The sequence below is a fragment of the Cupressus sempervirens genome, chromosome 3 (assembly GCF_028749045.1).
Source record: "Cupressus sempervirens isolate cs-2001-9-10 chromosome 3, ASM2874904v1, whole genome shotgun sequence".
Classification (NCBI taxonomy): domain Eukaryota; kingdom Viridiplantae; phylum Streptophyta; class Pinopsida; order Cupressales; family Cupressaceae; genus Cupressus; species Cupressus sempervirens.
In genome coordinates, this window is record NC_143120.1 from 960,609,023 (window position 1) to 960,634,163 (window position 25,141).

Sequence of the window (25,141 nt, forward strand, 5' to 3'; positions counted from 1 at the left end):
GTGGACACATTTCATATTAATTAGGATATATGATGCGAAACTATGGATGTAAGATAGTGTGGTTGATATTTCGGCCAACCTTATTCATGAGGTAACTTAACTTTGTAAACAAGACAATGTACCTATAAGTGAGAAAATAGTTAAAAGAAAGTTGAGAGTTATACCAAAGCAATATATAATGGAAAGGCTATGGTAATAAGCACCATTAAGAAAGATGATGTAAGATTCATAAGTAGAATCATTGCCTACTCTATGTGTGCAAGTTCAAATATTTATGAATTGTCAACCAGATTCATCTATATAGAATATAAGATATGTATTGAGAAGCAACAAGTTAACCTCAATGAAAATTTGAGCATGCAACTACTTGATAATCTAGAAAAGATCAAAAGGACTAAGAATGGTGTTTTTAGATTTTAGTCACTGATTAATCATATATTCTTTCATTTACTTAAAATATTTTCATATTTTTGGTCACAAAAATAATGAGCTGCAATAAATGCACAATGGAAAAGATCATAGAAGTATGTAAAAGACATACAACAGATAAGTTATTGGATAGTGGGAATTTGATTATGAAGATATTTCAAAATGAAATGAAATTGAGATTTAGAATTGCACCTAAAATTGTAGATATATTTAAAGATGACATTTTTGTTATGGTTAATATAGATTATATTTATATTCAAGCATTAGAACCTTGGGAAACATTGCTTGATCTCTTAGGTTATGAATTGAGTGATGAAATAGAAGTTGAATACACTGATTTACTGTTGAAATCAAAGAAGGACAAAGCTAAATATAGATTTGGAACCTATGATGAGATTACCCAATTAGCTCATCAAGCATACTTGGAGAAGGCATCTCACAAGAAGATAGAAACTATAATGAAGAAAACTTTATGAGAGGCCAGTATCATTAAGAGTGAATAATAGGTAGTTAGGCAAACCATTGAGTAAGGAATATTAAATCTACAACCTTTTTTAGTATCTATTGTAGAGACATCTTTGGAATATAGCATTCTATATGTAGCATTACTAGATGTGCAACTAAGTGAACCAAAGAGAAAATCTTAGAGATTAGTAGAAGCTATGACCACAAAGACTAAAAGGGTCAAGCAACAAGCCACTAGATCAGGAAAGAGACAAAAGACATTGTTGACAATTATTGAGTCTAGAAAAGAAGAAAAAAAACAAGAACAAGAAGCTAAACAAGAAGAGAAAGTAACAACTTGTAAGAAATCAACAAGAAAAGCTCAGCCACCATGGAAGCTAAAGATAGAGAAGATAAACTCAGCTATTTCCATTGAAGGCAACTTTTTTCAAATGAATAAATTCTATGATTTTTATAACAACTTTGAGAAAGATCAAATTGATATCTCTACTATGAGATACATGATAGTTAATAATCTAAAATTGAAAATATTGAAGGCATAGTAAACCAGAAGGCCTATGATAGACTTATTGAGAAGAAGGCCCCAACAAGAGAAGAAGATTTAGAACTTTGGAAGTCTATGCTAAGAACTATATGTAAGATTGATGAAGAAGAAGAGATTAAGAGACTATTGAATAATCTTGTACCTTAATTCAGAGATAAAGTGAGACCATTTTGATTTATGATGGGTGAGAAGAACAAGGAAAGAAGCAAGACTATAGCAACAATAAGTTAGATATTGATGGAGTCTAAGGCAGCATCTTCACCAACACCCAAAACCTCAAAAGTGTCAATGAGTAGTGACACAATGCAAATAGATTAGACTAACATTACCTTTACCATTGAGGATTCTAACCCATTTGAGAGTTTAGAACCACTTGAATCTTATTTGAAGGATATTGGAGTCAAAGAGGCAGCTAAGAAGAAGCAAATGAAGGATGAAACTTAACCTTCTAGTTCATCTACTCCACTTTCACTTGCTAGCCTAGTAACTGATGATGATGATCAAACTGATTTGATCTCATCCTTATCAAAATATATTTAGAAGAAATGAATAGTGAAGAGCCTATAGAAAACCTTGATGGAGGTTACTGATAGATTACATAGTGATTACATAGTCCTCTAATAGTACAGCACATAGAAGTAGATCCAAAACAAAGCGCACAAGTAGTGCTAAATTCATTTGATGAGGAATTCACTACTTTGTTAAGTGTTGTAGAAGCAAAGACACAAATTTCACATAATGTACTTGTTTAGAACCATTTGTGAAAGCATTAAGAATTATTTGATAAGTCTTCATACTTGTATCAAGTAACTTTAGAAGTGTCAATAGGATGGTAAGATATTGTCCATTAACTTTGCTCTATCTCATAAACTGACTAGGGATATTGACAGTCAGATTGGAGGAAAAATGAGTGAGCTAGAAGCTCTATCTAGCTAGATACAACATCTATTTTCAAAAAATTGATGATTTTGAAGAATGAGTGGCAAGTATTCACAATGACATCAAGAAATTGGAACCTAAGAAGGAACAAATTTTGAAGAGAGTATCAGATTTTAGAGAGTCTATTACTCAATTTTTTTTTTCTGAGAAATAGTTGGAATAATCTATCAAGGCCAAGGACACTAATTCTAACTTTTTGTACTCAAGCCTTAATGTAGTTGAGATTACATCATTTTTCCTATGTGTGATTCTAACCTCTATTGAATCTAACAAGGAAACATGGACTAAAGGTACTCATAATCTTAAGGAAATTTTTAATGATTGCATGAAGATTCTATCTGCTTAAGGCAGAAGGACACCATTTTTGACAATTTTTGGACAATTTTTGTCATCTTAACCTATGTCATTGATGTCAAAGGGGAAGAAGATACTATAGAAAATTGTATGTATAGTATTGTGTAGTATGAAATCATATTGCAACGGGGAGCTTATGTAAGATGGACAAATTGTATAGATTCATGTTACTATATTAGTTTTGTTAGGTTTCTATCACTTAGCCAATTTTCCCTATTTTGTTGTCATCAATGCCATAGAGGGAGATTGTTGACAATTAGCTAATGGAGATATGTAATTTTTTTCATTTATGGCAATGCATGATGTACATGCTTATAGGAAACCTTCAAAATAAAGATACTTAGCTTTTGGTACTCAAAAAATTGTCTAAATATGAATTTGATATATAGTAGTGTATTGTTTTGTTTGTAACTTGTTGTTGACATCATATTATGACTAGAAAAGTTAGATGGAGATAGTATACATGGTGATTATGATGTGTATAACCTTGGAAGTCAGTACAGACTATAGGGAAATGAGATATTCATGTTTTAACTAAAATAGGATAGCAAAATTAAAGGAAATAATTATTTTATTTAAAAATAATTACTTGTCTAATTAGGGCCAACATCCTAGATGTTTACTCTAAGATGGAAAAGTGTATTGTGGTCTTACCTAACCTAACCAAAATTTGTGTAAAGACATAAAATTTATGCAAAGGACATCTTGCGATGATGATGTAGGAGCATCTTGGGCACAAGGGCAACCTTGCATCACCCAAAAAATTATTTTATTTTCAGTATTTTCTATTTTAATCAAGACTAGTAGACAATATGGTTACTATTTATGAGAACTTACTATTTTTAGTAAGTTTGTCATTACAAGCTTGAAATGTTCTAATTTCCTATAGGAATGTTCATTTTAGAGTTGTAAGCCTACCATAAAAATCTCATTTCTCAAGCATTAGTATTAGAGAAGTTATTGCAGATTTTTGGTGGAAAAATTTGCAAAAAAATATTCAGGCTCACCATTGAAGGCCTTAGATTGCCTAGATGAGGTCTGAAAACTCAACAGAAGGGTGCTAACACAGTTCCAAACCTATAGATTAGGAGCTAGCATTTTTGAAAAGTGGTTATAATAGCTAATTAGAGCAACAATTAGTGAGTTATGGCCTTCAAAAGTTGGGCTATCAAAATTTCGAAAATAATTTATCAAAGATATATTTGGCTAACTCTATGTGTATTGTTAGGGTCTATCAACCCTAGGTATTAAGTTTGAGCATCTAGAACATTCCCAAGATGTATTGCTAGGATCTAGAACCCATTTAATAAAGGTCCAAACATTGTCTAGGGGAGCTCTGGGTGATAGTTTGCAACTTGTCTTGCAAATTATTGTACTGAAGGCACCTATGTGGGTTAACATATTGTATTTATGAATTTTGTAATTTCAAATTTGCAGTACAAATAAGAAGTCCATATTTTATTCTCACATTTTTTCTTGTTTTTAGGTTTTTGTTATGAGTTTATGACATTAAGGGAAGCACCCTGTTTCAGATGAAAGGAGGAATTGTGTAGTTATGATGTTGAGTAATTGTATGTGAATTCTTGTGAAAGCAATATATGCAAAGTTTTGTAAAAGCTCTTTTGTGATCTAAGATTAAGTTGAATATTAGAGATCAATCAAGAAATATGTTACAATACTTATATTCTAGAAGTATGATTACTTGTTTGGGTAGTGAGCTCTTCTTGTAATTGGAAGTGCATGTTTGACTAGTGGGCTCATCTTGCATCTACTGTACTACAAATCCTAACGGGTTTAGAATCTCCTAATAGGGATTTAGTTTCTCCTAATAGGGACTCCTTATACTAAATTTTCTCATTGACTCATAACAAGGTCCATCCTCTAACAAGGAACTTATGTATCAATAATTTTTCTCATGGGCCACGAAGCCAATCCAAAATTAGATTTTATGAATTGGATTTTTATCCTAGTTTCTGCAGCTTGAGCTTCATTTTCAACCTTCTCAAGCTTTTTTCCAAGATCTTCCTTCTCTTTTCTAGCCTTCTCCAGATCTAAATCTAATTTTGACATGGAGGGTTGTATGGGTTTGCTTGATAGAGCTTGAGGTTCATTTATTTGGATCCCTACAGCTTTGCCTTTCCCTTTATCTAGAGCTTTTGTGGTGGGCTCTATAGGGTCCACTTGAACAATTTTATAGGCTTGGACTTGAGCAATGACTGGTTCTTGCCTTTGATTCAGGCATTTTTCTTGTTCCTAAACTTTAGCTCTCAGATTGTCTACATCTCCAAATACATCAGTATGGAGAGTTGTGGTATTTTCTTCTAACTTTTTATTTTGCTCCTTCAAAGCAGCCATCCTTCTTAGCAAAGCATCTCTTTCTATTATGGCATCCAAGGTGGCTTGCTCCTTTTCCTTTTCAAGACAAATGCATTTGTCTTCTTCCTCAGCAATCCATTTCTTCAAAACTCCTATCTTAGAATGCACTTCTTTAGGATCTGCAAAAGTATCTTCTGAATCAGCAGGATCATCTAGATCTATAAGATTTGGCTCCATGTATGGGGCTACTCTGGGATTAAAATGATTATCAAATGAACTCCTAAATCCTAGCCTATAGTTCATATCTACTACAGGATTTGGCCTTGACGAAGCAATTCCTACTGTGGATACATCTTTTTCCTAAAATACTCTCTCATCTGGTAATGGGGTACTGAAAATGCCTCCTAAGAGTCTTGTAGTTTCAGATTCATAACTAAGTGAAGAAGACTCTCTTCCTAATACTGAGAATGGATGGATGCATTGCCTCTAGGTTTCCAGGTGGGATTTGGGTCTGTCTTTTTGTTATTTTGGTTCTTCCTACCACCTTGGGGTAGATCAGTATACATTGATACATCAGGATTGGCTCTCATGTAAGCTCTTGTGTTCTTTCTCTTGTCATCCATATTCACCTTTTGTTAAAATAAGCACTAGCTTCAAAACCTTAACTGAGTCGCCACCCTATTTCTTGCAAAATGACAATGACACTTAATGCTGACTCAAAGAAAACAACACACAAGTAGGAGCAAAATATCTAGCATAGATAGATCAATCACTAATGTTGTAAGACTTCAACTCTTTCTTGTTAGATAAGACACTTGGATAAGTTGAATACGTCAGTGTGTAGCTATGGTACTTGGGATTTATCTTCTTTAAATTCTCAAGGTTTTTCACTAAAAGACTCCTTTAGAACCATGGGAAAAACTTGGACAACCTAACACACATGTACACAATAGAACCAAAGAAACTATAGTACTTTCTCATAGATGTGTTGGACAACTCCCCAGTACAGTCACCATTTTGTTGGTGTTTTTAAAGGACTAAAATTACTAAGCAAAAAAATGCTTAATACCGAGATGATAATACTCATACAATCTAAAGGTCAACCAATTCTTGTTAACAATTAAATGTGTAAAGCATTTGGACCCAACTTCGACAAAACCAAAGGTGGTTTTCTACTCTTTTGGCTCTGTAAAACTAGGGTGGGTATACCCAAGGATGATTCAAGACTAGGAAAATTGTATGAGGATTATTTTTTAGTTTCATTCTGATTCTCATTTCAAAATCCTCAAACACATACATAATTCTTAATAACTTGATAAACACATCCCATATAATAGATATGACCAAAATTTCTTCTATAGATCTATAGATGTTCTTAACAATAGCGGGTAACTCAAGCTAAAACATTCCATGCAGACAAGTGTTGGCCAGCTTTGAAGATATATAGGAAACAAAAGTAAAATTGATTTAATTATGCATTTTTGACAACCATTTGTGACATACTTTGATCAGTGCTTAATCCATTGGGGTTCAGAGTCTATAGAAAATTCTTAGATCTAACTTGTTTCCTTACAACAAATTCTATCAGCAATTCTTATCAGAATTTAGCATTCAAAATCCTTTCCATTACTAAAGAAACCTTATCACATTCATCAAAGCTTTTATTTAATCCATTGAATTAACAACAGTGATAAACAGATATACAACCTAACTAGATTGCATTCAATTGCACAAGCCTTTACTTATACAATATCAAGACAACCAAGTAATTGGAAGGAGACAAGATTTAGAAAGAACTGATATGGAGATAGTTCACAATTTGTATTCAATTTCTTTGAAAATGGTATATCATTTACAATAGAGATTCAGAATGACCTTCAGAAAGAAACACAGCTCATTCTATATTCATGTATTCTCAGAGAATTGACAGAAAAAATACATCATAAACTTGCTTTCAAAAATTTGGACCAAAGATAGACTAAGCATATCACTTAGAAAATTAGAATTCAGACCATTCTTTAGCCTTGGAATCTCACTTAAATAGTGTGAGATGCAACAAGCTTCAGGCTAAAAGAAAGTGGCATGTGTCTTCTAAAAGATATTGACAAATGTCTGTCATAAAAGACAAAAGCCAATAACAAAAAGGCTATTACATCGAACATTCCTTGGTGGGTCCCTTTCTGTTATGCTTCTCAATTGTTGAGACAAGAAAATATGATCTGATTCTTCATTTATTGTTCATCCTCAGAGTAAGTGGCCGTAAGGTTAAAAAGTGACATGTCATCTTCAACCACATGCAAACTTACTTTAATCTGGGGATTTTCCATGTCTTCATTACTAACTATGAGAGTAACTTTAACTATAATTTGGGACAACATATATATCATATCAACAGGTTCAACAATAGTGGGTTTTACAAGAGTACCTGGAGTTGGAATCTTTTGAGTAGTAGGAACCACTATTTGCTTGATAGTATCAAGTTCTAATTTCTTTGGTTGCACAGCTGGTTTTGTTGCTTCGCTTATCTAAAACTGAACCTTCTTCTTTGGTTCCCATTTCTTACCCTTATTATCCTTGATCTTAGGCACATCTATATTGACTTTCTTGTTTTGATCAGTCATCTTATGAGTGATATCTTTGATGAATACACTGGATGGCTTTCCTGCATCATTATTTACTATTCTACTTCTCAAATTGTAGTTACTATGGACTTTTGACATCATTTCCACTGTAATTCTGTCAATCTCTTCTTTGGAGGGCATTCTTAAGCTTGTGAGACCTACATCAAAAGATGTAATGCACACCTTATCTGTATCATACCCTTCACCATCTGAAAGCACTTGCTGATGATGTAAATGATAAGAAATTATCTGATTGATAATGTCATTTTTAGGCTCTTCTAAATCAAAATCTATCAAATCATCACACATGCTTACCATATTGCAACTTATATCATGATGGCTTTTCTCTTCACTTTCTTCTTCAGGTTGCACACCTTGACCCTAGGCAAATGATTGAGCAACAGTACAATAATCAGCAGAATGAGGTGACTAACATATAATGCACCATGGTACATCATCATTCATATTTACAGTGTTCCTTTGTAGGGGATCTGGAGTACCCTTATCCTTCACATTTTGGGTCTGATTTGGAACTGGCTTACCATCTTTCCACTGAGTGGTGTAAGGGTAATTTTGCATTCTAAGATGCCTATTGAAATTGTTGTCATTCATAGGAGTTCTCTCAGAAATATTTGGCTTATTAAAATCAATGGGATTCATCTTCTTAAGCAACTCCAAAATCTGGCTTATAGTGGGTTCTTCTAGCTTCTTTCCTATAGGGGTTTTATTAGCCTCCCTTTTATTATTGTTCTTAGGATTGAAAAGCTTTGGATCCTCCCTCCTACCCAGTTTGCTAGATGCCTTCCTATTATTCTCTATATTTACTACAATTTTATAGGCATCCCTTAAAGTCTTGGGATCCTTATCGCTCAATTGATAAGCCATTTTGCTATCAAAAGCATCAAAATATGTTGTGAGACAGACATCTTCATTCAACCTCATAACTTGAAATAATCTGTACATACCTTTCTGGAATCTTACATTGAAATCAAATGTGGACTCATTTGGATTCTTCTTAATGTTGTTGAATTCATTTAACATGAATCCTTCATTAGTGTTGTCTCCATATTGCTCCTTGAATAATTTCTCCAAGTCATTCCACGAGGTAATACTATCATCAGGAAACCTCCTAAACCAATCCCTTGCATCTTCAGTTAGTGAAAGCACAAACAATTTCATTACCATATCTTCATGTTCAACTTCATAATCATTCAACATATCAATGAAAATTCTCAAATGTTCTTCACTAGTAACAACATTATTCCTAGAGAACTTAACCACTTTGTCTCTTAAATCAAATGATATGGGCTATGGAGCACCAGGAATACTAGCAAATGATATTAGTTTATACTTTTCTAGGTATACAGGTTTCTTTTGGAAACTAGGAACATTAGAGGTACTAGCTATATTAGCTTGACTCAAAGGAGCAACTTGGGATTGTTGAGGTGGGACAAATGGGACTTGGGTGCCAATAGTGGAAGATGAGGCAAGAGCAGATTGGGGTATTCCTTGAGTTCACCTCTCCCTTAATAACTAAGTCAGGTTTATCTATTTTCTCAGCTTTGATCTTCTCACAGGCTTTCTCAAAATTTTCCATATTTAAACTCCACAAAAACTGAGCAAAAGCCCTAGATCTTACAAAATTTTCATTATTAATAAATCTTTCAGAAGCCTATGCAACTATTGGGTCAATTTCCTTACCTTGGTAATCAGCAATGGTTAGGTCCAAGGAAGGTATAGGAGGTTCTTGTGGCTCTCCAACATCCAAGTCTATAGAAGTGACAATTACATCCCCTTCTCCACCCATTTGTCTAAGATGTTCCCTTAGATATGCTTCATCATCTATATGGATTGGGGATTAGCTTGGGGAGTATTGTTCCTTTTGAGAAGAAGAAGATCCCTACTCTAATTTTTGCCTTTTTGGAGAGCGGGCAGCAGATGGGCTTCTTGACCTTTGCTTCTAATGAGAGGGTACTTATTGCACATTTCAAATCATAACATAACCTGCCCTCTTCTACAATTTATATTGGCTAGGAGCTACCACATTTCTACTACTTATTCTTCTTTGTACTTTTGCAGCCTTGTTTGGATATGTCTCAACATACATAGTTTTCTTTTCATTCATGGTTTGAATTATTATGGTAAAATTATTCATTAATGCTTGTATTTTATCTCCCCAATATTTCTTATCTTTCAATGGGTCGTACTGGGGGTCAAAAAGCATTAATAAATTCTAGGGTCTTACTGAAAACTATCCATTTCTCTTTTCTCAATTCTTGTTCCTACAATGTGAAGATATTTCTGATTATATCTTCTGGATAGTAAACCTGATGTACCATATGAGAAACTCTTACACTTTGTTTTAAAAGGTCATAGAATCCTTCAGGGTCAATGAATCTGGCGTGGGACACTGCCATGTTATATCTATCCAAAAAAAAATTAAGGTGCTTCCACCCTTTTCTGACAAAGACAAAATCATGCACTACAATAACAATTGGAAAGAAAGTTCCCTTCTTAATCAATTCCCTCTCATCTATAGTGCCTATCTGCCATAAGAGCTCAGCAATCCCAATCTTCAAAGGCACATGAAAAGGCAACACATGTGGCTTTCCCATAAAACCATATACCCTTATCACAGTTGAAACATTATAAGGGATTATATCCCCCCAATTATGACTAACCAATAGCCCTTGTGCATGATCTCTAGGTCTAACCAATTCCTACAATACTTGTGGAATTCTAGGGCTATCCCCTCTCAAAAGCAATCTCAGCCTAGATGTAAAAAATCTGTCAAACCTTACATAACTAGCATTTGTGGCTTTTGAAGTCATATCCACACTCCATAACTGCACTGGATTCCTTTCTCCATCCTTGGTTGTTTCCAACTCCATACCCTTGGAGTAGAAAGTGTATCCCTTGTATAAGCATACATGCATTAGCAATGAATACCAACACAATGGTTTTTTTACTTTTCCCCTTGCTATTCCAACCAAACCATTGTGAATCTCTTTTGATAGAAAAGTGGAAAAATCCAAAATGGTACTCATTCCAAATTGAAGGGTTTGAGCCATCATAAGGACAATAGAACCTAGAATTTGATCACCTTCATCTATCCCAAAAATCTTGTAAAGAGAAAAATATAGTGCTTGAGCTCTCAAGTTGAAATGTCCTCTTAACAATGGCTCTAGGGTACTGGCTGTAATCAAAGGCAAATTACCAACCTTGGCAGCATGCTCCTATAGTGGCCCTATTCTTAGGTAAATTCATTGTGCATCATATCTAGCTTGTAGATCATCCATATCAATGATTTCATGCACAACGTGGTTAGGGTTAAGGTTGAAAACCTCACTGAACATCTCAGGGAAAACCCTAAAAAGATTGATTCCAGAATGATTTTTTACCCATCTCGTAATAGGATCATATTTCTTTTCCAGGTCCATCAATAAATCACTATAAAAGAAAACAGTGGGGACTGTTAATTTACCAATATCAAACTCCCAAACATTGCTCATAGGAGTGTCCAGTTTTCACTTTGAAAACTATTTCCTAAATAACTCTAGACCTCCTATGGAAACTCGAGCATCTCTTACCCAATTAGCTTTGTTATAAAAACCCTCTACTACAACTATTTTGGGATGTTTCGGGATGAGTTCCCTCCCCTTAGTTATTTCATGCATTGATAAGGGGAATTGTTCAAGAAAATCATCATGCATAGAACATTTCAAATAATATGTTTGCCTAGTAAACTCTTTTCAGGGAGGAATTTTGAATGAACCCTAGAAATTTCACAATAGCAGATACTTTAAATTTATTTAGAAAACCAAAGTGTACTTACCCGCCAAAATTTTCACTTCTACACTATGTGAAAACTTCTACAATTTTATTGGATTGTTAACCAAGAATTTTCGTGCCCTAGCTTTGAAAATTTTGTATGTCATGATATTCTCTCTGTGCTTTAGTGGTTCATTAATGGTGAAATCGTGGGCTCTTACCATGCAATAAAATTTCATGCATAAGGTCTGAATCATATTTACTCTTAGTAATCGTTACCCATAATTTACATCCAAGTTTGAAACCCATCCATAGATTTTCACCAGATCGGACGGTCTTGATTTAAAATATAACAAGCATTACGGCTTTTAAAAAAATGCTACATGTCACAATTCTGCTTCCCTACATTATTTAAAAATCCTTTCATCTTAGAATTGTGGGGAAGCACCGTTCATCGATCAAGACAAGATCGATGATCTGACTAATCCATTTTGTAATAAAAAACTAGTCAGTTGTACTGGCCAATAAGAAACTACCATATGAGCTTATTTCATCTAACCACATTCCATGCCAGCAGCTCCCATATCTTCTTCTGGGCAAGCAAGTACTTGGCATCATTTAGTACATGTGTCATTCTGGCACATTCTTGCTTTCCTTATTTAAAAAGAATTTTCAAATTGTGGTCTTGCGCCAGTCGTCGATCTTTGAAAGATCAACAGTGAGACTGATCTTACCCTACAGGGCATCTAAATAGAATTCCCAATGTCACCATGGACACATGTCTGCAGGGTGCATTCCTGCATTGTTTAAACATTGCTCAAATTCAAAATGCAGGGAAGCACCTTTCATTGATCAAGATAAAGATCAATGATCAGAAACAACTCTTCATTTTTTGTTCTTGTTATCCACTTGGGTCAATGACATGACTACTTTTAACCCACATGTTTTGACTATTGTTTTTATTTCTGACACCTTTCTAGCCCAGATCATAAATAGCTCCAACTAAGAAGATTTGGCAGAACCTATGGCGCAACTCCTGCATTCTTCATGGTCTGGTCCCACTATGACACATGTCGCAAAGGTGCATTCCCACTTTTCCTATCTGACTTGTAGCTTCATAATGTGGGATTGTGCTAACTGCAGATCTTTGAAAGATCTACAGTTGATAAGACTTCATTTCCATCTAGCAGTCAAAACTCCTCCATTTGGCACATCTAGCAGTACATGTCATCAATTGTTTATAGAGTGGCATACTATTTTGAAAATACCTGACCCCACCTTGCCACATGTCAAAAATCCTCTTGCCCGCACTACTTATTTCCTGCTAGTTTCAAATTGTGGGCATGCATTGGCCTTTGATCTCTGATAGATCAACGGTTACATAAACTTTGCCATTTGAGTAGCATATTGGCTGATAGTGACGAATGATGTTCCTCCACCTATTCCAAATCATCTAACACACACCACGGAGGACATCTCACCATTATTCTTTTAACAATGGGCCCATCTCATCACACCATGCCACTTGTCCAACTTTTGCTTCCCCACATTATTTATCTATCGAGCATATTCTTCTTGCAGGGAAGTGCAAGCCCTTGATTGAGATGAAATCAATGGCTGATGCTTCTTGGTGATAAACTGCATATCTCTACAAGAAAATCCACCAATGATATCATGAGAAAATCAAGATGTGTGCAAAAGTACTAATAAACCTACAAAAGTTCCTGACAATTTATGATTCACTAAAATTTAGGAATGTAAAGGCTACATGTCACCAAGTCGCATGTTCACTTTACTTAAAGGCCTTGCATCTTGAAATTGTGAGTATGTGATACTCATTGATTTGAACAAGATCAACGATTAAAAAGACTTTGCATCATCAAAGGTAATTGCTAGCAAAATGATTAATCAATTTGTATGCTAAGTGCAGTCACGTAAGGTTAAACAAAATTATAATGACCTCATGCTTATGCAAGCCCTCCCTTGGGGGAAAATGTCATTGAGAACATTTTTCTGAAAACAATTTTGAGGGTATTCTAAAGCTAGGGAAATTTGATGATTTTGAAAAAGCACAAGGCGTAAAACCCTAATTTTCAAAATTTCAAGATTTAAATGATTTTTCACAAGATTTTCCTTTAACCTCTACATAGTGAAAAATCAAGCCAACATGATGTACATATATCTTGCCATCCTATTGACATTTCCAATGTTCCTTGATACAAGTATCAAGACTTATCAAATCATTCTTGATATTCTAACAAGTAGTGCTAAATAATTTAGCACCATGTGAGCTCTATTCCTTTGTTTATACAACATTCAACAATTTTTTTAATTCTTCATCAAAAGGTTTTAGCACTACCTATGCCCTCTATTTAGGATCTGCCTTTGTGTGTTGGACTACTAGAGTACTATGTAATTTTTCAGTAAACTCCATCAAGGTTCTTTCTAGGCTCTTTACTATCTTGTTTTTCTAAATAAGCTTTGACAAAGATGAGATCAAGTCAGTTTGATCATTATCATTAGTTGTTAGGCTAGCAAGCAAAAGCAAATTAGATGAACTAGAAGGTTTAGAGTCATCTTCCCTTTGCTTTTTTTTTAGCTGCCTCTTTGACTCTTCATTCTTCTTCCTCTTTCTCTTTTCTTTCCTTTCTTTCTTTTTCTCTCTTTCTTCCTCTTCTAATGTTTTCTTCTTATCTTGCTCTATTTTCTTTTTCATTTCTTCTTTAACTAATCTTTTCTTATCTTCCTCTACTTTTCTTTTCATCTCATCTTCAGGAAATTTCTTCTTGGCCTCTTCTATTTTCCTTTTCTCTTCCACTAATAACCTCTTTTCCTATTTAATTTTCTTCAATTGATCTTCAATATCTTCATTATGAGGTTCATTCTTTTCAAAACTCCCAAATGGGTTTGTATCGTCAATGTTAATGGTAACATTGGTCTGATCTATCTACATTGTATCACCACTCACTAACACTTTCGAGGTTCTAGGTGTTGGTGAAGATGATGCCTTGGACTCTATCATCACTTGACTTATGGCTGCTATACTTTCACTTCTTATCTTATCTTTCTCACCCACCATAAATAGGAATGGTCTTACCTTGTTTCTCAAGTAAGGTGCTAAATTTTTCAACAATCATCTTGACTTCTTCTTCATCATCAGTATTGCATATTGTTCTTGACATAGACTTCTAAAGTTCTATCTCCTCTTCTCAAGCTAGTGCCTTCTTTTCAATGATTTTTTTATTGACCTTTTCATTTACTATGCCTTCAATATCCTTAAGTTTTAGATTATTTTCTATTATGTATCTCACAATAGAGATATCAATCCGATCTTTCTCAAAATTATTATATAAGTCATAAAAAAATTTCATCTGCACAAAGTTTCCTTCATTAGCAATATCTAAATTTATTTTCTCTATCTTTGATTTCTAGGGTCACTGAGCTTTTTCTACTAACTTCATAGAAGTGGTTACCTTCTCTACCTATTTATCCTATTGTTGTTGTTATTCTTCTTCACTAGACTCAACAATTTTTAATAATTTCTTTAGTTTCTTTCTTGGTCTAGTGGCTTGTTGTTTGACCCTTTTAGTCTTTGTGGTCACAACTTCCACTAATCTCTCTAATTTCCTCTTTAAATCACTTAGCTAAACATATAATATTGTTGCATAAGGAATGCTTTATTTTGAAGATATCTCTCCAATAGACATTGACAAAGGTTGCACATTCAATATACCTTGTTTCATAGTTTTTCTAACTTCTTGTGACTCATTCTCAATCATATCAGCTTTTGTGAAGGATTTCTTCATTTTTTTTTCTATCTTCTTGTGAGATGCCTTCACCAAGGATTCTTGATGAGTGTATTGAGTAATCTATATTCAACTTGGTCCTTCTCTGATTTCAACAACAAATCAATGTATCCAACTACCATTTCACTGCTCAATTCATAACCTAAGGGATCAAGATATGTTTACTGAGGTTCTATTGCTTGAATATAACTAAAATGAGTATCAACCATAACATGAATATCTTATATAAATTTGTCTACAATTGCAAGTGCAATTCTAAATCTTTGCCTCATTTCATCCTGAAATGTTTTCATTATCAAGTTTCTACTATCCTATATTTTATCTACTAGATGTCTTCTACACACTTCTATGATTTTCCCCATTGAACACATCTCACTACTCATAATCTTTGTGACTGAAAAATATGGGAATCTCTTAAGTACATGAAAAAATAAATGATTAATTAGTGACTAAAATCTAAACACACAATTCTTAGTGCTTTTGATCTTCTCTAGGTTCTCAAGAAGTTACATTCTTAAAATTTTGCTAAGGTTAATTTTTTCCTTCTCAAAACAAATATCTTATATGTTACATAGATCAATCCATCTAACAACTCATTGATCATTGAACTTACACATGTAGAGTAGGAAATGATTCTACTCAATAATCTTACATCATCTTGTTTAATGGTACTAATCACCATGGCCTTTCCATCATACACCACCTTTGTGTAGCTCTCAACTTTCTTCTTAACCAATTTCTCACCTATAAGTACACTCCCTTGTTTACAAAGACTAGTTACCTCATGAATAAGGTGAACAGAAATATCAACTACACTATCTTCTATCTATAGTTCTCCATCATGTTTTCTAGTTTGTATGATCTATGTCCACTCATATGTGTCCAATTCTTGGTAGAAATGATATTTGAACATGTCTAGTTCCTTCAAGTTTCATTTTTGCTAACATGAGAGATAAGTGTCATTTTATCTCCTTCATCATCATATTCATCTTTTACAACAATATAAACCATTTCATCATCCTCACTACTATTTGAATCCTTAGCCATAAAACAAGATTTCTTACCTTTTTCCTTGTAGTCCTTGAAGTTCTTGAAATCCTTCTTGCCTTTGTACCTATTATGCTTCTTTTCATCTTTATCTCCTCTATTTGTGAAGACTAGTTACCTCATCAATAAGGTCAACTGAAATATCAACTACATTATCTTCCATCCATAGTTTTTTGTCATGAATTCTACTTAGTATGATCTATGTGCACTCATTAGTGTCCAATTCTCAATAGAAACAATATTTGAAAAGATCTAGTTCCTTCAAGTGTTCAAATCCAAGTTTCATAGTCATATCATGATTAAAGACTAATTCCATATCCTTGTTTATATACTCACTCCCAATAGATTCAAACTTATTGGTAAGATAACTTCCTATATCTTCCAAATACACTACATTGTTCAGAGTAAAGGATAATGCAAAGTTAGAGTTTCCTTCTATGAGTTTCATGGAAACAACCTTCAATTTTAGTCTATCCTCATTCTCAACATTGTGAACTACTAACATATCAATGCTTCTATTAGATATGAACTTTTATCAAATCAATTCTATGAAAAAATGATTAAATACCCCTTTCCAAAAATAGTGTTTATTTCAAAATCAACTTTTCAAGTCATTTTTGAGTGCTCTATTCTTTAGATGTAATTAAAATGAAGTGGTAATCAAGTTTGTATTCCATTTTATTCTTTCAACTAGAACTTTCATTAATTGCATACTTTGCAAACACAAAAAGCTATCAATTGCATCTTGAAATAAAATAACTACTCAAGATCTTCTATCCAATCTTCAAATGCTACACAAGGTTTACCATAGCTTCCTCCCATCATGACAATGCTCCAAAAAATGTTGCTTCATGAAATTCTCTACAAAACCATAGTTTTCATCTTCTGCTATAGAATTAACTTTCTCTGTAATAACAGTAACTCTTAATTCCTTTGCAACTAGTTTAGATAAGCTCCAAATTACAAGCAAGCTTACATACCATCTAAAATTATCTTGAAGCACCTATTCCCAACTTCACTACCCCTAATTCCATCTCTAAATGAAGTTTTCAAATTCTAGTGCTATGAACAAGCTTAATTCAACTTAATTTAATCAAACTAACTTCGATCTTCCAATCTAATCATCATCTAACTTATCTTTTGAAATGTCTAATCCTTTTACAAATGCCTCATTGAGTTCTTCTCAAAGTTCACTAACTACATTTCTTTGGTCCTCATTTTCTTTCTTAGTTCTGGAGTTCCTCTCATAGTTCCTTCTATCATTTCTAACATTTCTTCCATCATTCCTTCTATTTTTGAAGTTTCTTCCATTGTTCCCTCTATCTCCAAAGTTTCTATCCATTTTGTAATACTTTTTTGTATGTTTGAAGTTATTGCATTACTAACATACTGAAGTATTTATTCTAGGATTCTACTAATCATCAAGTGCATGATGATTCTGAGCTATGTGTCCAAAGTTGTTACACTTATAAAACATGATCTATCTTCTTTCTTTATAAGGTCTTCCTTCTCTCGATGTGCTTTCATTAGATCTTCTTATATCTGTAAGGTTAGTATTTCTAGACATTCTACTATTTCTTCTTTCCTACAATCAATTTCTTTATGACCTACACTATGGTAATTATGAAAATGAAAGTCCTTAACATGATTAAATGACTTATTTGTATAATCTCTTTTCATATGACCTATTTCATTACATGAAAAAAACTTACCTCTAAATTCCTACCTAGTTTCTTTAGGAGATTTCACTTGTTTTGGTTAATCTAATATCTCAACTTCCTTGTCTTTTCCAACTTCTTTAGGTTTATTAGAAGATTGACTAGATTCAAATTTATCATTAGATTTATCTTTTTCTTTGAGATCTAATCTAATCTCAAACTTCTTTGTGGACATGTTAAATAGATAAACAAGACCAATCTTATCAAAAGTATATCTTTGTATTGACATTGAATCATAAGGCTTTTCTCTTCTAGAATAAATCTTGTCAAGTTGTTTCTTGCATTGAGTTAATTCACCTTTGACAATATTGTTGTATTTCTAAAGTTCTTCATGATCTTTTCTCAATGGTTCAACCTTAGATGTCTTCTTTGCCAAAGTTTCTCTAAGATTTGTATTCTCAGTCTTCAAATCAGTTTCAACATTTCTAGGACCACTCCTCAAAGTTAACTTTAGATTCATAATCTTCAATTCATGCTTTAGGATCTTGCACTTTGTCTTTACCATTGAATTATCATCATTGCTAGTTTCAAATTTAGTAGATTCAGGCTTAGATTTGAGATGTTTAATATTTTCCTTTAATTATCCAATGTATACTTTGGATTCTTCATATATGTCCTTTAGCTTATCTTTTTCTTTATTAAGGAGATCAATTTGTTCAAGTGCCTCTTCAACATTCTGCATCAACTGTTCCATATCCATAGGGATCTCACTCAAGTTGTTAAGCCTCTTCTAAGTAACTGTGCTCTGATACCAATTATTAGAAATAGGAATTACTAAAATGGGGGGTGAATTAGTAATCTACAAACTTTAGTCACCAACTAGATAGTATTTCTTTCTTTAAACCATACATAACAAAGAAATGAAATAAATGTTGAATAATAATAGTAACCATGCACAAAGATAACACATAACACCATATTTTGTTAACTAGGGAAACCCTGGCCAAGGGAAAACTTAGATGGGGATGATACCCACTAGATAATATACTAATATATAAGTTCCTTGTTAGAGGATGCATCCTGTTAGGAGTCAATGAGAAAATTATGTATAGAGAGTCCATGTTAGGAGATTCCAACCCTATTAGGAGTTGGGCCAACTATGTAAGGAGTTGTAGTATAGGAGATGCAAGATGAGCCCACTACCCAAACATTATCAAACTATGGTGTTAAAAGTTATCTTTGTGCATGGTTATTGGTAGTGTTCAACATTACTTTATTACTTTGTTATGTATGGTTTAAAGTAAGAAATAATATCCACTTGGTGACTAAAGTTAGTAGATTATTGATTCACCTACCCCTCTCAGTAATCCCTATTTCTAACAATTTTTTAAACTTAGAGTAAACATCTAGGATGTTAGCCTTAATTGGTCAAGTAATTCTTTTGTAAAAAAAATTCCTTTCCTTTAATTTTGTTGTCTTGTTTCATTGATGAAACACAAATATCTCTTTTTCATATACTATGTACTAACTTCTGACATTATACACATCATCATCAACATGTATACTATCTCCATATAACTTTACTAGTCATAATATGATGTCAATAACAAGTTACATGCAAAATAATACATCGTTGTATACCAAATTCATACTTAGACAATTTTTTGAGTACCAAAAGCTAAGTATCTTTATTTTTGAGGTTTCTTGTAAGCATGTACATCATGTGTTGCCATAAATGAAATGAATTACATATCTTCATTATCCAATTTTCAACACCATCCTCAAGGGAAAATGCTCCTCCACTTATGTTCTTCCTATCATCTACATGTCCTACCAAATCAACAATTAGATTTACTTGTTGTGACATGTAAATCTTGTCTACCACAAGCACAAAGATTAACATATACCACAATATTTGATACCTAGAAAATTTTCAAGGTGAAGGTATAGTTGTGGTGAGGCTGACACCCATAAATGTTTACTGCTATAGTAATAAAGTTAACCTATTAGGGTTACAATGTTTGATCATAATATATGATCTACCCTATGAGGGGTCTTTTGAGACTCAAAATTCAAGCCCTATAAGTGCTTTTTGATGCATGTGTACTTGACTATCCATTTAAGGCCTAAGTGCTTTTTGATGCATGTGTACTTGACTATCCACTCATGCCATGAAGATAAATTTCCATTTCAAGCCATTCAATGAAATCCCATTTTGAGCAATATCCAAATTTACATTTTCACCTATGTCAAATAGTGATAGGAGGTTGTGTTTGCATTTGAATATCTCACAACCAGTAACATTTCATGTATTTCTACTTTGGGAGTGCTTAGTGTCCATATGAGAGAGCCTATGTTTCAAATTTTGAGTCATTTTGAATTCATTTGACTAGGTTTTTAATCTATCAAAGTTGGTCATTTATTGTTGTCATGTTGATGTGAATTGTTTAGAATTCTAGAAGGCCTTGTTTGAATTGTTATAACTTTGACCTAGTTGACCAAAATGAGAAAATTCCTTTTGCATTGCATTCTAGAGGTCAAAAACTATTTATGTTCCAATTTTGAGTTTATGATGGATTTTTTCGGTAAATTTTTGAATGCGATTCCAAAAGCAATTTGTAACTTTTTATTGGTGTCAAGAAAGGAAAATTTGCTAGTACCCTTATTTGTGATGTCATAACATAGAATCTATGATATATGAGATCAAATGGATTGTACCATTACATTCTACTCTAAAAATACTTTAAGTGTGCCAATTTTTTAATGTTGACAAATCCATCTGCACACTTTTCTAGGTCCATTCCATTTGCAAAAAACACTTTTCTACCAGTGTTTCTAGTCTGCAAATTTGAGTAGCCCACTTTGACTACTCACCATTTTTACCCCATTATTTTTCATGAGCCCTAATCCCAAATTTATTTTTTCCTCATGACAGTGATCCAATGCCCCATTTTTCATTTCTTGAAGTGCTGGTTCCCAAGTTTCTGAAGCCAAAATAGAATGGGATTTATTGTTTTCTGACATGTTTTCTTGTAGGCATTTTGAGAGCGAAACTTTGACAATCAATATCTTTCGACTAAGAATTTTTTATGACGTGAAATTCAACAGGGTAGGAATGTGTGGAACAAAGAATCAATATGTTTGATTGTAGAGACCAATCAAGTGTTTTGGTCAGTTTTTAAGGCTAGTCAAAGGACCTCCTAGCATAAAGTTGACATGTTTGCAAAAGGATGTAAAATGATTTTTGAAATTGTTTCCAATGGTTGAATTTATTTTGAATTATTATTAGGTTGTTAGTGGATCTATATAAATGTTTAAGTATTTAAAAATGAATTTTCTTTAGCTAGGCCCACTTTGGGGCCCAACTAACTTCATCAACTTGTGTGCAAATGATGGAAGATTAAATTCATCTAGGTTTTCTCATAATTTTAGGATATTAATGGATTGAAATATATTGTGTTGATAGAGTGATAGGCAATGACAATTCAAGGCCCATACAAAGGTATCAAGGTCTCCCTCAAAATTGGCAGTTATCTTTAACACTATCAATTCCTTCCTAAAGGCACATTTTAGCAAAGATAAGATGCCTTCTGCTAAGAAGCATCTCCATATTTTTTGAGGCTATGAGGAAAAAATTCACATTAGCAAAGTTGTTGTTAGTGGCATAAGTTCAAGTGATGAGCGTCCATGATGAATTTCATGCTTTCATTTGATATATCCTAGAGAAAGATTTGGATCATCTATTATTATATTGGGTTCATTTAGAACAAATATGAGAGCAGTCACAAGGCAAATTTTGTGTTAGAGTGTGTTGATCTAGTAGCTAAAATTTTGGTTTTCTTGTACTATAAAGATGTTCTTGATGTGCTTGAACACTCACTAATTGAAAATGACATAATCTTTAATATAATTTAAGGTTGATTGTTTCCACTTTGATCCTATGAGGCATCTAAATGACACCACATGCACATTTTAACTATTCTAAGAAAATCAATTTATAGAGTGAAATTTTGACCATACTTGAAGCTTAAAAGGAAAAATCAATGTTGACTCACCTCTAGCTCAAAGGGCTACCAAATTAAAGAATGGGATAGTTGGAGATTGAAGTTTTTGCTTGTTAAAGAGGTTAGTAGTGGGGATTTGTGGGAGCCACAATATTTAAAATTTGAACAAACATCAAAGATAAAATGTAGAGCTCCATGTTATGATAGGAGAGTAGAAATCCAAAGCAAAGAGAAAAACACTACCGATACAAGGGAAGCCGCATGAGCAACAGGGGTGGCTATGGCATTGAAGTCCATACGAATTGCACAAGATAGGAGGAAACTATTGCAGGAAGGAGGCATAGGTGTCACTTGGCTTGGAGAGGCTTTACATGATGAGGATGGGCTATAATTGGCAGAAAACATGAAAGCTAGAAGAGCTCAATGGGATAGTTCAATGTGCTATCCATGTTGTGGAAACTAACAAGATTCTATAGCATGAGAGGAGCAATAAGGGATTCATTCATAAGAAGGAAAACCCTACATAAAATATATATTCTGCTTGGTGGGCAGTCCTATTTGACCAACCAACTCCATTGAGAGTAATTGAATAGACTCAAATCTAAGCACTCAATGTTGGTTGAGTTTGTTGCATTAGCTATACTAGTGATAGTGTTTGCATCTCCATGTAGGTTATCCATGGCTAAATAGATCTACAAAAATACCACTCATAACTATGTTAATGAGGAACCAAGTCAAGGTAATAGACCCATGCATGTTGCCATCAGCTGAACATAGTAAAGGAGGAAAATCGTGATTTGCATCTCCAAGTTGCTGGAGAAGAATTCAGAAGGGAAAGATAGAGAATGATGGTTCAGAGGGTGAGTTAAGTGTCCTTCATAAGGTGCATTACATGCAACAAGATATCAAACTTGGTCTCTGCTCCAGCTAGCCATCCATGGTCTGCTCCTCCTTGCAAACTTCTCTACCTATTTTTTACCTTTGCCTTGATCTTAGATCTGGCATCAAAAAGAGTTAGTCTTTTCAATCATTTTGGAAATATTTTCAAGGCATTCTCAAGCAACAATGATAATAGTTAATGTGCAGTTATAGAGAGAGTAGAAAAATATTTTGCATCTATGATGGAGGCTTTCCAAGTGGACACATGTTAGACATAGAATAGATTCAGGAATTTATTCCTTCGATATCTTTATTTCTCTCATTCATTGTAGGGGTTCCAGTTTTAAGAAACAATTCTCACTACTATGATACCAAGTTGAAAATTTTCAATATGAGACCACATTGTTGATCCATAACTATGATTTCGCCAAATTATTTAGCAAATTTTCTCTTGTATGAATAGTAGTGATGAAGATAATATAGCTAATTAATATATGTTAGACATTTCTATGTTCTAATTTCATGGATATGAATGTATAGTTTTAAAGAATTGAATACAAATGAGCAGGAATCTCTTGGTTTCATTTTGATTCTCATCTCTTATCTCTATAATCTACAATCTTATGTGGTTTAAGGACAAAGAAATAAGACCCATTTGCATCCCCTTAAGGTTCTATGTCATATATATTTTTCTATTGGAACAAAGGGCCAAGTAAATGCTTGACGTGTTTAAGAGGGTTGTTGGTTATTTGAGAAGGATATTTCATAAGAATGAGGTCTTTATGAACACTGATGTCTAATTCACAAAGTGATAAGGTAGATTTGATATCTAGTTGTATGAAATATATCACTGATTTCATAGATGTAAGTATTTAATTTGTGGAATTTCCCAATAGATAAGCCACTAATTAGCTATAGGATCAACTTGTTCATGCTACTGTATATTTGGGGTCTTGCTGAAAATAAACATCATTAATCAAATGTTCTTCCATTTAATGTTGAAGAACTAAAAAGGATGCCCTCACTTAGCTTAGAAATTTCTTTGGCCATGTTATTATCTATTCCATGTCTAAGATCTGTGCATAAGTGTTAGAAGATTTAGGGTTTTTATCTACTTTGATAGATTCAGGAGTATGTTTTAGCATTGGTACCATATAAGTGAATCTAAGGTACAACTACCTAGGTTTTACAGAGCTTAAAGTAGAAGAAGGGTCTAGCCTTATAGTTGGGCCAGTGTCTAAAAGGGTATGTTGAAGATGGGAAGTAGTTGCCCCTAGATGTATCTTCTTCTCATCAAGGTAATTTGAAACCATAGCATTTCAAAACACCAAAAAAATGACAACTTTGGTGGGGAGAGACACAAGGAAAGCAATACAATAGTAAGGAATTGTGGTGTTATTTTCATATCCTTACTAAATTTTGTGCTTCCCAGTTATGTCTTATTCTTGATAGTAATAACTTTGAAGATTAGTAATGAATAAGCATTTCTAAAATCACATATGAGTTCTCATGCTTAAATCCAAGTGACCAAAAAGTGCTACTAAAAATCTAAAGACTCAAGAATATAATTTTTTTTCACTTTGTCAAGATTGTGAATTTCCAAAGTTGTTACATAAAGTTTTTCAAATACCTATTGTAAATTCTGGACTAGCTTGTTATGTTTTGCAAGTTAGGTAAATCTTTTCTCACTAAGTGAGTGACAACTCGAAGCTATATCTTTGTACCAGTGCATTGTGAATGTGAAGGTATTTTGAAGGATGTAATAGTTGAAAACCAAATTTGATGAATTCATCTCAAGTTCTTGACAATGGGTGTAAGAGTTATATGAGATGTAGTGCAAAAGTTATTAAACCTACATGAGATTTGAATCTACTATTATTCATAGCATTGAAGTAGCTTGCAAAAATCATTATTGAAAGATTTTTTTATTTATTTTTTCATGAGATTTCCTTTCCATGAAAGTAAGTTCTACAAAAGTTTCTCTATCAAGTGGTATTTTCAGCACTAAGTAGGAGAATGATTTGATATATCTCAACATACTTTGTTAAGGATAGATTCAACTATTGTTTTTAATATTTTGAAGTATGTTTAGAGTTTGAAATAGGTAAAAAGAAATTTAGATCTATTGCAAGTAATAAAATTTGAAAGTAATCTTGGTCAATGAGTTTGAAGTTTATAAGAAATGGAAAATGTCTCTTCACCTAGTATGTAGTCCATGAATAAGAATTATAGATTTATTTCTACCAAGAGATACATGCCATTATTTTTTGATGGAATTCATGGTTTCCCAAACCCTATATTGTATGTT